Raw genomic sequence first — 12,644 nt, 5'->3', positions numbered from 1 at the left:
TAGTGAAGCATTAAAGACCTTTATCATGTTCACAAATGGACACACGCTGCACAGTCCAGTGACATGAGGATTGAGGAGTTAATTCAGATCTAGTGCTGTTTTTGGTAATCAGGTCAGGAACTGTGTTAAGTGTGTGTTCATGTGTAAAGGTCATGATGAGTTCATCCTGCACCTCCACCACAGACTCACACCCTGAGGAGCATACTTAATCATATACACGTAAGAGAGCACATGGATGGAGACTTTACATCGTGACTGCCACTGCAGGTCACACAACAGGAATGTCTTAACACTGTGTCCCTTTTCCAGGACAGAAGTGGTAACAGTATGCATGAATACACAACGTTGACCTCCATGTGTAGTTTCATGGTCCAGATGGGGCACTAGAACAAGCCTATTAATTAAGCACAAAGATGCTGCTTCCTGTTCAAAGCCACTTAAAGGGAATAAGAGGCCCACATTTTTACACCTTGAGGGGTAACAAAGATCAAAATGTTATTCTTTTGGTGGTTAGATGATTAGGCTCAATGAGAAATTCAGCAACCAAGGAAGAGTCACAATTGCGAAATGACAAAACTTTAAGACCATATTCTACAAAACTGCATCTTATCCTCACCTTTCTATTACTTACCCGTCCAGCAAAAAAAATTCTCGTTCAGCATCCAACTGAAAAGCAAACCCAATCTCAAATCTTGTTTTGCTTCTATATCTATCGCTTATTTTCTTCGGCTGAAAGAAGGATGATAACCACCTTGCCCTGGTCCAACCAGTCAGTCTCATCACTTTCTCATAGCAAATCATTGTAGCATTAAGTCTGCCCTGAAGAAGTACCACCAATCAGAGGACATATTAAAACCCCTTGTATATAGCCTGACCATAGATGTCATCCATGTATGTAAAGATGGATGACACAACAGTTCCCAAAAGTTATTGCCAAATCACCATGATTGTGGCTGGCTGCATTAAAGGTAATAAACCCTGCCTCCTCCATATTAGCAGATGGGACATTGGCCAATCATATGGGTGTATTTGTATTGGCGAGACCACGGCTACATACCAATCACTCATGCACAGACTCTGACTGCCAAAAACAGCAGCCATACATTTAAACAATGTAGGAAAATGTGCATTTATGTTTACATTTTACATGAAAAATCTATTAATTCAAGTTCTATATATTTGGTTGAACTTGTGTTTTCTTTATTGGCCAATATGTTGGTATCAGTATTTTTTTTTATCTCTAATATCAATATCAGCATTAACTCCCAAACATCTGTATCGATCAGGCTCTACTGTTGCATAGACTCAACACTGGCTGAAGCTCTGGGCAAGCAACCATCACCACCACCCACTTGTAGAGAGAAACTATGTTAGGCGGCAGAAAAAAAACAACATATACTGTATGTAGCACCTTAAGCAGTTTTTTGTATCAATGTTATCAATCTGTCACTTATGTATTGTGAAAGGTAGATCTATGCTTCTGTGGTGTCTGGTGGTCCTGCCGTGGATTCCTCCATCTATGGTGGCCTGCACTATTAAATACCATGTCCACCCAGGACTCAAGCTTTGGCCTCTTCTTCGCACAAGCTTGGCGGATTATAGATTGTTTCAGATCTATGTTGTGTCTCTGCAAAGCATTTTAGGGTCCCCATATGACGGCAACAGCTGTTGATTCAAAATAGATTCAGACTTGTCCAAAATTGTTCTCTTACAAAAATTACTATGGCAGGCCTTCTGTTACCTTTTCCATGTTTAAGAGGAAACAATTAGGGGAGGTAAAAACAGCACTTTTATACATTTCTACCCTATTTGTGTCCTTGTAACTTAGGTCAAATATCTCTGATGTTCTTTTTGACTCATTTCTTGTAATTTTGAAGTGTTACTTTTAAATGAGATGTTTAAATGTTGTACCTGTGATCAAAAGGGTTGAAGAATAGAGACAGCAGGGCTTATTTGTGAATTACACAGGCAAGCGGTTAACTTATAATTAAGAGGTGTTGTGAGTGTTACTGACAGAAGTATCGGAGAGAAGCGAGGCAGACCAGTGTGTGACAGCACTGCAAAGTACCTTTTATCTTCTGGGTCAAAAGGTAGCAGTAGTGGGTGAATGAGTGGATTACACTGAAACATGTCATTCTGTTGTTGTTGCTGTATTTCATAGCAGTTGTTGATGTGTGAGAGCAATTCTTCCAACCGGGGCATATTTTTGGCATCATGTCCAAAAAATGATGCTCCTCATTCTACTTGACAAGCCCTAGACTTTGTCAACAGGGCACTGTCACACCCACAAAAATGACAGAAATGATAATTTATCAAGCTAGCTTCCGGAGACAACAGCCTGCTGCCGCCACAAGTGGGCAGTGAATTACAAGATGAATGCAATCTGACAACATCGGATCATTAATGGGATAGACTGCAGTTGTGAGATCAGATGTTAGGAAATATGTCACTTCCACTTCAGTATTGATGTCTTTTTTTAGAATAATGGCAAAACAGTAACTTTATGGTGTCTGGTAACAAGTTAATTATTTATTCCACAGTACAGTTATGGTTACATTATTTCATTCACTTCGGCAGAGGAAAAAAAACTTTCTTTGCCAACTTCAGACCTGGTGTTAACATCTATCCTGAGAGATCCAATCACAGATGGTCAGTGTTAAGTTAGTCTGTTCAAACCTGGTATTAAAATGCATCCTGTGACCACTTGTGATCGGATTTCACTTAATCTCTCTATATGAAAATAATGACGCTCATTGGGTTTCCCAAAACCAAATTATATTGTTTTTACCCCATCTGAGTTTACAGATGTGTCTGATGTCACTTTTTGTTGTGCATGTGTTGGTCTGTGTGTCAGCATGAGCGAGCAGGAGGGAGGCCGCAAATAAATCAATGTTTGGTCACTGAGAAGTGTAAACATAAATTTTAGTTGTTGTGAAACTTTAGTGGGTCAGCGGATGTCAGTTGAGTGGGTAGTCCTTCAATGTGGCCACACGCCATAGAGCTAACCACTTGTGATCGGATCACTCAGGAAGTATGCGGTCTTTGATTAATATTAATGACTGTAACAGAATTTGACAGATCCTTTTCTTCAGGGGACATGTCCCCAGACCTCCTTGGCTGGCTAGTTGTTCCCACTGTCAGGCTACTTCATTGCAGCATATCTACTGAGCGTAGATGTAGAGGCTATGTTGTATCCCCTATTTAGGTAAGTAACCATGTTTAAATCTTTCCCCTCATTTTGAGAGCAACAGTGTGCAGAAGGTTTTCAGAAAAAAAAAAAGGCTTTGCGAACCACAAAACAAAGAAAAAGCAGATCATTGACACTCTCATGAACTTGCTGTATGTTTTCCTTATTTATCAACAGGAAATTCTAGTTGAAAAAAAAACAGGCTGTCACATTGTTGCGTCGCTGCAGATTTTATATTTGTCGGCACTGCTGCTCGCTGTGACCTCCTGATGACGGAGTCTTACAAGGAGAGGGTTAACAAGGAGGACAGCCTCCAATGAGAATACTTGTGAAAGCGTTTGCCTCGTGTCAACTGCTTTTAGAGGAGCTTGTTGAAGCACAAGGCAGAGAGATGAACTTGAACCATGATAGTACTGCGAAGAGGTTTGAAAAAAAGGGATGATTGTCAGTAGTTATGGTAGATGTAGCGTTATCCACTGTGTTGATATGCTGAAAACTTGCATCACTTATATTCTTACTCCCCCTCACTGTCCTCAGTGTCTGCCTGTGGACATGTTGACACTTGTGCAATACCAGCTTTTATTCAGTATACACAACATGTGGTTATACAGTAATGCACTCAACACTGAATGCACCCACTCCATTAGCTTCCACCCCTAGTCCATGACCTCTGCCACCTTCTTGGTGATTATGTGTCATGATGGATGTGGCCAGGAACCTCTATTTAATCATACTGATAGTCATGATGGAGAATTTACTGCCTAGAACTGGCAGCATGGCAGTGACATATGTTCACACACCCTAACGTGCACATGCACACACACACGCACATACACACACCTCCCGACCCCATGCTCTGCAAACATATAAGTGCCCTTGGAAACATAGCTAGTGATACTACAGAACGTATAACAGGGAATGTGTACTACCTGGGTCAAGTGCATGTATATAAATGACATATAACCACACCCTGCTGTGATCATGGGTGGTTCACTGCACCAGCGATATTCAGTGTGAATTTACTCTTTAACACATAATAACTCGAACACTAGTAATAATAAGGGCAGAGGATATTGCATCACCGAATTGAACAGTTCTGAGACTCAAATGTCTGATTCTAACTGTTTGAGGATCTTGAACATCTATCTTATTCTCAATGAGACGTGTGCCAGATCAGAAAACAGCAAGGGGTAACTCTCACTGTAATTCATGAGCTCAGAAACAATTAGTCATGTCAATGTCAAAAGCATGTAGATTCCCCTGTCTGAAACGTATCCAAACCAGCTTGTGAAGCACAATTCATTGTGAGCTGTACTCTGTTTGAATGTACGACATCAAAGAGGTGAACCGAACTAAATATGTGCAAAAGGAAGCTCTCACATGTGTGAACAATCACAAGGACGTTGCACATGGTTTACTAAGGTCCATGCACAGTTTGGCGAAGAAATAAAGAATTCTGCACGGCATTTTAATAGGACTTAAAATATTTTCAACAAGATAGCTGGAATGTTGATGAGTGTAAGTCTGAAGTGTAGCACATACATAGGCCCACGCATGTTCCAAACGTATGTTGCTAGCTCGCTACAGCTGACATTTCTATCAACAATATGCTATGGAGAGCCAAACATCTGCAACTCAAACAGCTCAAAATGGTGGAATGATCACCAAGCAAGGCATCAATTCATTTTGAGTGTGATTGCCTTGAAAGATGGACTTTCTTGTTTTATGTAAAGTATCCATAATTTAATGGATTTCAGACACTTCCATTTTATCAAAGGACCAAGTCAGAAACATTAGTCTCCTGATATGAAACACACGTTGGTGTGAACAGAATTTACAATTTACAAAATGTCCCTTATGTTAATTTGCTTTGACATCAATAGTCATTGCATTTGGTATTTGCAGTAAATACAGGCACTGCACAAATACTCCGATGGTCCAACTCACTCAATCAACATACCAAGAAAGCAGAGCGATCATAGTTGTAGTACTCAGCAGAAAAAAAACAACAAAGCAAAGCAAATTTTCTAAATAGCCCATAGGAGACAAAATGACCTTCACAGATAAGTAAACAGCAGTGAGTGTATACACACACTGTATATACGCACTGTATCAAGAAACAGCCAAAACGATCAGATTCTAGAAAATCAATCACTACAAAATTTATAAAAAACAACAGAGTAGAAGATCCTTGAGGGGTGGTGGTGCTGCTGGAGCCAATCCTTGCTGACGTTGGGTGAGAGGTGGGGTACAACCTGGACAGATCACCAGCGTATCACTGACATAAGCTGCTTTCAGACACGCACTGAACTCTATTATCCTAGAATCATCCAGAGAGGCTGTATGTGAGAACGTATATGTCCAAGTCAGTTGCTCCCGGCTTTCTCCTTGTAAAAACTCCAGAGAATGTCCGAGTGTGCCCATGGGAGAATAAAACAAGGATACAATTATCCCTGGGTGAAAGAGACGTGCCATACACTTACAAGACGCCAAAGAAAAGACGAGATTGACGAAAAAATGGACAAACAAACCAATTACACTAACATTCACATTAATATGGTCAATTTGTAATTGTAATTTCACATTGTTTGTTGTAAAGCACTTGGCTGCTTGTATTGAAAAGTGCTATACAAATACAGTATTATTATGATGATTATTATTATTAATAATCATCTTCAATGAAGCTGACCCCTATCTGCATGTCTTTGGACTGTGAATAGATGCAAATTTAAAGTCCTTATTGAGAAATTGACAATGGACTGTTGATACTGTATGTCCAGCTAGTCAGCTGTTATGAATACAGGACATTGCTATTATCTTAACAGCCTCCTCTGAGTGAAGAAATTCCAGTTTTGCTTCTATCCTTGACTCTTCCTGATTATTCCTTTTGCCGAAGTGACATGGGAAACTTCAGAATTGAAGGTTAGCCAAAAGGATTTGTGAAATAAATAAAGGAAGAACACAAGGCAAGACCGGGGAAGGCATCGAGGGGAAACAGAAGTTAGGAGGTGAGGAACAGACAAAAACGAACAAAAATGTAAGCATGGGATAGATTGTGGTGAGTAGAGGTGGAGGCACAGGCAGGTGGACCTGGCAGATGGAAAGTTCACACCCTGCTTGTTTTCCCTGAAATGTCACAACTGTAAAAAGGGTTTTATATGGCATCAATCATAGTGGAGCTGCACCTCCAGAAGTAGTCAAGGGGCTTGGGAAATGAGACCTCTGCATTGAACTGCAGAGGCAATCATCGCTGCACGGTTCAGGTCACCACACTGCTCACAGAGAGAGGAGGAAATGGAGAAGAGACCTGAGAAAGAAATGAGTAGGGGGTGGGGGATTGGGAAAGGTGGACATTTTGCCATTAAGCTGTTTTGTGCTCATGGTATCTTCCACTTTTACTCCCCTCTATAATGGCTCGTAGGAGGTCATACAGGTCTTACGCAGTGACAGTTGCTTGACAGTTAAGCAAAACTCTTCCACACTGAAATGCTTTGTCTGCTTATATTGTGGCATGCAAAACCTTTTGGAAAAAGGGGAATTCATAGTTATAGTGCCCATGAACATGGATGGAATAGCTACACTGTCGTTCACAAGCACCTTCTGAAAAACGGGAACATATTGGCAAATGCCTATTTGCACATCCAGCAGGCATGGAGCAGTGGACTGAACATGTTTCTGTCCATCCACTTTTATTATTATTACAATGACCAGAAATTATTTGATTTCATTAAGATTCATTCTAGCTGTGTTTCGTGTTTTCCTGAGAATACATGGCTATTTAGCCTCTACAAAAATCAGGTGAGCCACTAATACTCTACACATAAATACAAAAACACCACTGTGACTTCTTGCATACATTACTACTGAACTGCCGTCATCTTTTTATGAAATTGCATTCGGCTATTTCAGATGTACAAGAAGACATGTTCAACAATTTGAACAGACTGACCCTTAAGGCACGCTAGTTCTGTTTGCTGTTGCACTTCTGCTGTAAACATTCTTAGACACTTTTTAATATTATTGTCATATTTATGTTTAAAATAAAAATAAAACTGCAGTGAAGCAGTCAAATTCCAGATTAGCAGATTATTTATAACTTCTATTTTATATTTAAAAAATTGCGTACCACATTAAACTGTATATTTATCCTGCATCCGTCCATGTGAGCTATTGTGGCACAGTTTTCCTTTGTGATTGAATAAGACCTTTTATGGCCCCTGTTACACTGATTTTAGGCAGCGTATGAAATTTTATATGACATGCAAAGTGCTGCAGGTCCCCAGGCATTTATGGACAAAATATTTTAGTCTGACTTTGCAGAAGTGTGAGAAGCACTTTTATTGTGTGTGTGTGTGTGTGTGTGTGTGTGTGTGTGTGTGTGTGTGTGTGTGTGTGTGTGTGTGTGTGTGTGTGTTTTCTCTCACCTTGATTAACTAGGAGATGCTCAGAGGTAATTTATGTTGGGTAAACAAGACAACAAGGTTGTAATGCTGATTTTACATTCACCTGCAGTAGAGATGGCTGATAAAATGTAAGGAGATTGTTATTTGTTGTCTTTCTCTCTCTGCATCTTAAAATGAGAGGGTGAGGCTTTTGGAAAGCCTGGATAAACAAGCAAGTCTACTTCATTTTCTGGGCGTAAAGTTTCACATTTTGAAGGTGCAATGCTTTCAGTTCTTACAAAGTCATATATTTAAATTATTGTTTATTGTTTTACTGTAGCTTAACGGCTTTCATCAGTGTTGTGAAAATAGTGGAACATTTAGCAGCAAATGCCAAATTCCCTCAGTGGTGATTTTGCTCTGTGTTTAATGTGAGAATTTGTCCATCTGTTGCTCCACCTGTTGATCAGCTGCCAAATAGGGCAACACCAAACTACAAACACTGGAAGCACTAATGTGCTAAATGCCCCAGTAACCTCTAGCTCGCTAGCTCACGGAGTTAGTTACTTGCAAATTGCTGTAAACAAATCTGATGGATATCTGAGGATAAATGAGCCATCGGACAATCGTTTTTTATACAAATATATTTAGGGGAAGAATTTAAGTTAATGGTTAAATTATATCCAATACTGTCTGTTACTGACATCCATCATAATTTAAACTCAGACTTTGGGGTTTAACTTTGACCTACTTTATCCTATTTACCAGGATCACCAGCAACATTTCAGCCATTCCCCCTTTTTGTTTTGCCTCCCAACAAATTGCATTAGATAATCTGACTAAATGGTTGCATCTTGTTGTCTGATCCCTCGTGGTCGCTGCCCTGTTAGAGTTGATTGTGGTGATATTGCTGTGTTTTCAGAAATACATTTTGTGAATTTAGTTTTATAAAAAGTGAGCTAAATTCTAGCCCAAACTATTAGAATAACTGAGATTGTTATAAACCATAACCTTTTTATCAGATATAAAATACCTCTAAGTGCCTCCTGGCTCATCATGTTAATGGTCTGTTCAAAAACAGACCTGACAAAAAACATGCATTTTAGTGGCTTTGAGTCTGAATAAAATGTGACATCTGGTTAACAACTAAATTGCTTATTCATTCCCTCACCATTTCTTTGCAGTTAGGTGCAAACAGGCGCCACAGGCTGGAGAACTCCCATTGTTCAACAGTGAAATCAAAAGCAAATGGTTAAGATAACAAGTTAATAGAAGATATCCCTTGGGGGCAGCCGGCTATGATGGAGGTACTGGTGACTGGATGAAGCTAAAAAATGGTCTTTGTTTGATTTTCTCGACTTCATTGAACCTCTCTTTCTCAAAGTACATGAACTAAGGCGTTTGATAGACTCATTCAGTGAACAGAGTGCTGACACGGCTTGTCTGCATGAGACAATGTCTGATCTCGGTCATTTAGTGACTGATTAACTCATTGTCCCATTTACTGGACTGGTTAGACAGTCACGATTTCTATGACAATTACCTGAAGCAGATGGAGAAGTTTGATTATGAACTCAGGGATAATTTCTGTGAGTGTGTCACTGGTGCCTCAGTCTATCTAAATGTATGATTTAAATCCTGAGGCATATCACCTGACATTACGTTCTTCTCTGTGCGGGAATAACATCACAATCTGACCTGAGTTGCTTTGAGTAGATGTATGTTGCACAAATACAAGGATAATGCTGATTTAATAATGTCTGTCTTCACTTGGACAAGTTTAAGACATAGCTTTATTACCACCAGGACCCAGTACTTGGAAAAGTAAGATGTTTGACATTTCAAATGTGTGAGGCTTAGTGTTAGCTAGCAATGCTGTGGGAGCTGGTTGCTGCCGCTATGAGCAAATCACCACACAACCTGATCACCTGTTTTTTTGGACCAAGGTGACACCTGTCGCTAGCTGTGGTGTTTCCTTCTCAGCCCCCATCAGGCAACGGGTCATTGTGGGTGCTGTATCCTAAAATGAAGCCCAAAATTCATACATACTGTAGCAATAAGGTGGCTAATTCTACCATGGTAAGGTTACTTTTGTATATTTGAAAGTCAGTCACTCTGGATCAAGTGGTGTCTTTTTACTCAGTTTCAGTAAGAGGATGGTTGGCTTCACCTCCACGGTGGCACCACAGGGACCTCACATTTAAACATCAATACTGTCTGAACGAGACAAATCCACACATTTGTGGCACAGGCACACACAGATGCCTGTGCACTTTCACTTCACACCAGGAGGTTAGTTTACAGTGAAATGTTCTGTTTTACTACATTAATTCATCAATAAGTACAACCTTTTTAAACCATACACCTCTGGGCAGCGACCTTATTTCTGCCACTAAAATTGTATTTGGACATACCCAAAATGCACTTGGACCATGCAATGTAGACTGAAATGACGCATAGTACCTATTATCAGATAAGTGCAAGATTTCCGGTTGTTTTGACCTTTGTATCATCATCAGCAGCAAATGACTCAAATGAACCATTAATCCAGGTACATTCAGACTGCAGCAGGATGAAGAATGAGTAACAGTGTTGTTTTGAAGGAACTTCATGCTATTGAAATTAATGAGTGCAATTACTCAAATCTGGTGAGCTACATCCTCTGCTGACTCACTGACTTCATTGTGGCCGGTGCGACCTCACTTATTGTAACCCATGGTGGGCCACGCTCCTTTCTTTGAGTTACAATGAGTAAATGCGGATGAAGAAAAGAGCTGATGGCTCGGGTGTGAATCAAATCTATTTCGTTGCTTAGCTGTGGGGATATCAGGTGTGGGAAGTCAGCTGTGCACCACAGGGTAAGTGCATGACCTGCTAAAACTAAAAATATACATCAATTGGATGATATGTAAGAGGAAACAATAGGTTTCCGTGCAGGGTTTTGTCTCTGGAATGTAGCTTGACTTCCGGCCGTTGCATCAATAATTTCTGTAATTATTCGTGTTGTGACCATTTCCCATTGACAAAGACTTGGGGCTTGTCAGAGCTGCTTATTTTGGGCTTTTGCACATTTAGAATCAAACCTGGAATGTCTGATACGCGACTGACTGAAGCTAGCTATGCATGTTACGCTGCCCTTGACTCAGCTTCCACTGTTCTGAGATCATGTAGGTCACTCGCATGATTATACTCTTGCACTGTGTGGAAACTACTTGTGCATTAGAAAACTACTTTGGTCTTTTGTTCCTAAGGAGGAGGAGGCAGGTGGCAGTAGCATCAGGTAATCACTGCAATTACATTGATTTATCATCTCTGTGAAAGATCTGCAAAAAGGTGAAGAAGTTTGAGATGGATATTGCTATTGAAATTATACACATAGTTAAATTGTTAAAGAGAGAGTGGATGTGCACTGGTGACTGAAGCAGAGGGTTAGAAGTTAGCATTACAGCTGTGAACTAGCCATGAAGTGCAAGTAAATAAATGCTCAACTCTGCAAGTCCCTGTATTCTTACTGCTCTCATACGCCCAGGCCAGCAGAAAAGCTTTCACTAACTGCTGTCAAATCTATCAGTGACAGTGAAAGGTTTCAGTGTAGACATTTTTGGGGTATGTTAGAGTACTTCAAAAAGGCATAGACTCCAGAGGGTTAATCCACTATCAGCAGATCAAACAACCATTCACACTTGGCCTTGTATGACTCTGACGGCTCCAATGACTGTCGTTACAACAGCCAGGAGCACTAACGAACCAAGTGACATGAATTAGTCTTCATAACGACCCCACGGTTAAATACCTGGGTCACTCCACCAGTCAGTCAGAACTGAAGGAGCTTTGTGGATGAGAGGTGAAATATCTTCGTCTGTCTACCACCAAGTTAAGTCACCCTCAGCTCAACCCTTCTCGGATGTAAATGTGAGCCCACTTACCCTCAGTCTTACCTTCTAATCTCAGTCCTTAAAGACATTTGACTGAAAGGGGAAATATTAATTACAAACCTTCGGTGTGCTGCCTCGCGCATTCAGAGGTGAAATGTGGCAGCTTTGAAATAAAGTAATTACAGAGGCAGCCATGTCAGCGCTTAAGAGTAAAATTAATAATCGAGGCTGTCGCTACAGAAGAAGAAAAAGAATTGAAAAAGGAGAAAATTAGAGATGAAAGACGGCCACAATGAAACGGCCACAATGAACTGTTTCATTTGGCCCATCTTCTCATCTCCAACTTGAAAGCAGGCCTCTTTTGTTCTTTTTCAACCTCCCAACCCTCTTCCCCTCCACATCCCCCTTTGCAAAATTGCACCATTGATATTTTAGTGATAGCCTTCAACGTTTACTCCAGTGTTCGAATGATGTGCAGGGAAGCATTCAAAGTGCATGGAACAAAATACAGTTCACACAAGTATAGCTCCACACCAGTAACTTAAAATGCACATAGATCTATTTTAATGATCTCTGCTATTTTCCTCCCATTCAATGTCGCAACAGATAAAAAAAAATAGACGTGGCAGAGGAAAGCAGTCTTTGAAAGAACTAGGAATTCACTCACAGCATGATTATTCTTTTCTTCCTTCTCCTCACATTCCTTGTCTTTATCTTTCAGCTCACCTTTATTTTCTGAATCTGTACTTGCTGTCTCTGCAAGCCTCTGTCTTTCAGTGTACCTTATTTCCCAAGCCATCAGGGCATTTTCTGTTCTGGCGTAATTAATAAATAACCACCCCTTCTCTCCATCGCGTCTTTTTTTAACCTGCGCAGTTCTTAATGCACTTGAGCAGTAACGCTGTAACAGAACGGCCCAACCTGTTGATCAATGCAAGGAAAGCCCATGCACATTTATAATTAATAAAGATCCACTTTTACCTCTCCAGAGTCCAAAGCATGCCATTTTTGTAAGTGGGAAGGAGTGTTGAATGGATTTAAAGGGAAGGAAGGCAGGGAAACCGGACCTCAGCACTGTGTGGAACAAAGTTTCTTAACTCAAAGAAGAGATGGCCATACAGGGGTGCTCGGGGGATTGCACTCTTGGTCAGTCATGCCTCTTTGTTCATAACTGAACAGCCATTGGATGGATTGCTATGA

At 40.4% G+C, this 12,644-nt stretch overlaps 1 protein-coding gene across 1 annotated transcript in view; it reads left to right on the top strand.

Annotated features, from left to right (window-relative positions):
• The window catches only part of LOC124854716 (inactive N-acetylated-alpha-linked acidic dipeptidase-like protein 2), a 139,715-nt gene that overhangs the window by 38,152 nt on the left and 88,919 nt on the right, over positions 1-12,644 (top strand). The window lies entirely within an intron of this gene.

The sequence above is a fragment of the Hippoglossus stenolepis genome, chromosome 14, assembly GCF_022539355.2.
Source record: "Hippoglossus stenolepis isolate QCI-W04-F060 chromosome 14, HSTE1.2, whole genome shotgun sequence".
NCBI lineage: Eukaryota > Metazoa > Chordata > Actinopteri > Pleuronectiformes > Pleuronectidae > Hippoglossus > Hippoglossus stenolepis.
This window is presented reverse-complemented; position numbering and strand designations above follow the sequence as displayed.